The sequence below is a fragment of the Arachis duranensis genome, chromosome 9, assembly GCF_000817695.3.
Source record: "Arachis duranensis cultivar V14167 chromosome 9, aradu.V14167.gnm2.J7QH, whole genome shotgun sequence".
Lineage (NCBI taxonomy): Eukaryota > Viridiplantae > Streptophyta > Magnoliopsida > Fabales > Fabaceae > Arachis > Arachis duranensis.
Genome location: NC_029780.3, coordinates 83556709 through 83561842, shown reverse-complemented (window position 1 = coordinate 83561842; position 5134 = coordinate 83556709). Strand labels below are relative to the sequence as shown.

Here is a 5134-nt window from a genome sequence, read left to right as displayed (position 1 = left end):
TTAGATTAAGTAGTTATCTCTTGGATTCTTTAATCGGAATCTTCGTGGTATAAGCTAGAACTGATGGCGGCATTCAAGAGAATCCGGAAGGTCTAAACCTTGTCTGTGGTATTCTGAGTAGGATTCAATGATTGAATGACTGTGACATGCTTCAAACTCCTGAAGGCGGGGCGTTAGTGACAGACGCAAAAGAATCACTGGATTCTATTCCGGCCTGATTGAGAACCGACAGATGAATTCCGCTATGCTGTGACAGAGCATATGCAATCGCTTTCACTGAGAGGATGGGAGGTAGCCATTGACAACGGTGAAATCCTACATACAGCTTGCCATGGAAGGAGACTTGCGTGTTTGAAGAAGAAGACAGTAGGAAAGCAGAGATTCAGAAGATGGAGCATCTCCAAACCTCAACCTATTCTCCATTACTGCGAAACAAGTAATCATTTCATGTTCTTTTGCTTTTCACAATCAATCCTGATAATTTCTGATATCTTGACTAAGATTTACAAGATAACCATAGCTTGCTTCAAGCCGACAATCTCTGTGGGATCGACCCTTGCTCACGCAAGGTATTACTTGGACGACCCAGTACACTTGCTGGTTAGTTGTGCGGGATTGCAAAAGTGTGATTGCAATTTCGTGCACCAAGTATACAAAAAGAGATCAACACAACATGCGACTTACTAGTATGGTGGGTTGCGTGGGTTGAGGATGAGCGGATAATTTATACGCTTTTTGGCATGATTTTTAGATAGTTTTTAGTAGGATCTAGCTACTTTTAGGGATGTTTTCATTAGTTTTTATGCTAAATTCATATTTCTGGACTTTACTATGAGTTTGTGTGTTTTTTTGTGATTTCAGGTATTTTCTAGCTGAAATTGAGGGACCTGAGCAAAACTCTGATAAGAAGGCTGACAAAGGACTGCTGATGCTATTGGATTCTGACCTCCCTGCACTTGAAATGGATTTTATGGAGCTACAAAACTTCAAATGGCGCGCTCTCAATAGCATTGGAAAGTAGACATCTAGAGCTTTCCAGCAATATATAATAGTCCATACTTTATTCGAGATTAGACAACACAAACTGGCGCTCAATGCCAGTTCCAAACTGCATTCTGGAGTCAAACGCCAGAAACACATCACGAACTAGAGTTAAACACCAAAAACACGTTACAACTTGGCGTTTAACTCCAAGAGAAGCCTCTACACGTGTAAAGCTCAAGCTCACCCCAATCACACATCAAATGGGCCTCGGAAGTGAATTTCTACATCAATTACTTAATTCTGTAAACCCTAGTAGCTAGTCTAGTATAAATAGGACATTTTACTATTGTATTAGACGTCTTTGATTGTATAGTCTCTTGACCATTCAGTCTTTTGATCATTCATGGGGGCTGGCCTCTCAGTCATGCCTGGACCATCATTTATGTATTTTCAACGGTGGAGTTTCTACACACCATAGATTAAGGTTTGGAGCTCTGCTGTACCTCAAGTTTTAATGCAAAGTACCACTATTTTCTATTCAATTCAAGCTTATTCTTATTCTAAGATATTCGTTGCACTTCAACATGATGAATGTGATGATCCGTGACACTCATCATCATTCTCACCTATGAACGCGTGATTGACAACCACTTCCGTTTTACCTTAGACCGAGCGCATATCTCTTGGATTCCTTAATCAGAATCTTCCTGGTATAAGCTAGAATTGATGGCAGCATTCATGAGAATCCGAAAAGTCTAAACCTTGTCTGTGGTATTCCAAGTAGGATTCAGGGATTGAATGACTGTGACGAGCTTCAAACTCGCGATTGTTGGGCGTGATGACAAATGCAAAAGAATCAATGGATTCTATTCCGGCATGATCGAGAACCGACAGATGATTAGCCGTGCTATGATAAGAGCATTTGGACCTTTTTCACTGAGAGGATGGAAAGTAGCCATTGACAACAGTGATGCCCTACATACAACTTGCCATGGAAAGGAGTAAGAAGGATTGAGGAAGGTAGTAGGAAAGCAGAGATCCAACAGGGACAAAGCATCTCCCTACACTTATCTAAAATTCTCACCAATGATTTACATAAGTATTTCTATCTTTATTTTTTGTTTATTTATTATTATTATTCAAAAATCCCATAACCATTTATTATCCGCCTAACTGAGATTTACAAGATGACTATAGCTTGCTTCATACCAACAATCTCTGTGGGATCGACCCTTACTCACGTAAGGTTTATTACTTGGACGACCTAGTGCACTTGCTGGTTAGTTGCGAGAAGTTGTGAAGAAAGTGCTGAATTAGTAGATGCGCATACCAAGTTGAATGCCATTATTAGAAATCACAATTTCGTGCACCAAATTTTTGGCGCCGTTGCCGGGGATTGTTCGAGTTTGGACAACTGACGGTTCATCTTGTTGCTTAGATTAGGTAATTTTCTTTTTGTTTTATTTCCAAAAAATTTTCAAAAATCTTTCAAAAAACTTTACTTCTATTTTCGAAAAATTATTCTAACTTTTTAAGAATGAATTCTAGTGTTTCATAAAGCATGTTGAAGCTTGGCTGGCTGTAAAGCCATGTCTAACTCAATTGGATTGAGGCTTCCCCTTGTCAGTATATGGAGTTGGATGAAGTATCAGCTGCTGTATGTCTGATTTATATGCTAAAGCTTGGCTTGCCATTGGCCATGTCTAGTGTTTTGGACAGAAGCCTTCACAAAAAGCTTGGCTGGCTATTAAGCCATGTCTAATTCCTGGACCGGAGCTTTAAACTAACATTGCAAAGATTTCTGGAATTCTTATTAAAAATTTTGAATTTATTATTTTCTTTTTCCTATATGTTTTCGAAAAAATAATAAAAATACAAAAAAATTAATAAAATCATAAAATCAAAAATATTTTGTGTTTCTTGTTTGAGTCGAGTGTCAATTTTTAAGTTTGGTGTCAATTGCATGTCTTTTAAAATTTATGCATTTTTCGAAAACTCATGCATGGTGTTCTTCATGATCTTCAAGTTGTTCTTGGTAAGTTTTCTTGTTTGATCTTGATATTTTTTTCTTTTGTGTTTTTTGTTGTTTTTCATATGCATTTTTGCATTCATAGTGTCTAAGCATTAAAAATTTCTAAGTTTGGTGTCTAGCATGTTTTTCTTTTCTTGAAAATTTTCAAAAATAAGTCTTGATGTTCATCTTGATCTTCAAAGTGTTCTTGGTGTTCATCATTGACATTCATAGTGTTCTTGCATGCATCATGTGTTTTGATCTTAATTTTCATGTTGTGAGTCATTTTTGGTGTTTTTCTCTCTCATCATTAAATATTCAAAAAAATCAAAAAATATTTTCCTTATTTTGCTCATAATTTTCGAAAATTTGAGTTGACTTAGTCAAAAATTTTTAAAACTTAGCTATTTCTTATAAGTCAAGTCAAATTTTCAATTTTAAAAATCCTATCTTTTCAAAATCTTTTTCTTATCTTTATTTCAAAATTTCGAAAACTTTACTAACAATTAATGTGATTGATTCAAAAATTTGAAGTTTGTTACTTTCTTGTTAAGAAAGGTTCAATCTTTAAATTCTAGAATCATATCTTTTAGTTTCTTGTTAGTCAAGTAATCAATTTTAAAATTTTGAAATTAAATCTTTTTCAAAATATCTTTTTCAATCATATCTTTTCAAAATATCTTTTTCAAAAATTTGATTTCAAAAATCTTTTCCAACTTCTTATCTTTTCAAAATTGATTTTCAAATCTTTTTCAACTAACTAATTGACTTTTTGTTTGTTTCTTATCTTTTTCAAAACCACCTAACTACTTTTCTCTCTCTAATTTTCGAAAATCATCTCCCTCTTTTTCAAAATTCTTTTTAATTAACTAATTGTTTTAAATTTTAATTTTAATTTTATTTTTTCTCTTAATTTTCGAAAATCACTAACCCTTTTTCAAAATTTATTTTCGAAATTCTCTCTCTTTCATCTCCTTCTATTTATTTATCTACTAACACTTCTCTTCCACCCAAGAATTCAAACCCACTCTCTTCCCCCTTGTGTTTGGATTCTCCTCTTTTCCTTCTTCTATTCTTTTATTCTTCTACTAACATAAAAGAATCTCTATACTGTGACATAGAGGATTCCTCTTCTTTTCTCGTTCTCTTCTCTTTCATATGAGCAGGAACAAGGAAAAAGGCATTCTTGTTGAAGCTGATTCTGAACCTGAAAGGACTCTGAAGAGGAAACTAAGAAAAGCTAAAATACAACAATCCAGAGACAACCTTACTGAAATTTTCGAACAAGAAAAGGATATGGCAGCCGAACCTAACAACAATAATGCAAGGAGAATGCTTGGTGATTATACTACACCTACTTCCAAGTTTGATGGAAGAAGCATCTCAATCCCTGCCATTAGAGCAAACAATTTTGAGCTGAAACCTCAACTAGTTGCTCTAATGCAACAGAACTACAAGTTTCATGGACTTCCATCAGAAGATCCCTATCAGTTTTTAATTGAGTTGTTGCAGATCTGTGAGACTGTTAAGACTAATGGAGTGGATCCTGAAGTCTATAGGCTCATGCTTTTCCCTTTTGCTATAAGAGATAGAGCTAGAACATGGTTGGACTCACAACCTAAAGATAGCCTGGACTCTTAGGATAAGCTGGTCACAGCCTTCTTGGCTAAGTTCTTTCCTCCTCAAAAGCTTAGCAAGCTTAGAGTGGATGTTCAGACCTTCAAACAAAAAGATGATGAATCCCTCTATGAAGCTTGGGAAAGATACAAGCAGATGACCAAAAGGTGTCCTCCTGACATGCTTTCAGAATGGACCATTCTGGATATATTCTATTATGGTCTATCCGAGTTCTCAAAGATGTCACTGGACCATTCTACAGGTAGATCCATTCACCTAAAGAAAACGCCTGCAGAAGCTCAAGAACTTATTGACATGGTTGCAAATAATCAATTCATGTACACTTCTGAGAGAAATTCTGTGAATAATTGGACACCTCAGAGAAAGGGAGTTCTTGAGATTGATGCTCTGAATGCCATATTGGCTCAGAACAAAATGTTGACTCAGCAAGTCAACATGATTTCTCAAAGTCTGAATGGATGGCAAAATGCATCCAACAGTACTAAAGAGGCATCTTCTGAA

At 35.7% G+C, this 5134-nt stretch overlaps 1 non-coding gene across 1 annotated transcript; it reads right to left on the bottom strand.

Moving 5' to 3' along the window:
- Positions 1-4690: 4690 nt before the first annotated feature.
- LOC127741907 (small nucleolar RNA R71) lies at positions 4691-4798 on the bottom strand. Its single transcript, XR_008003095.1, has one exon. It is a non-coding gene; the product is annotated as a small nucleolar RNA R71 (small nucleolar RNA).
- Positions 4799-5134: the final 336 nt, after the last annotated feature.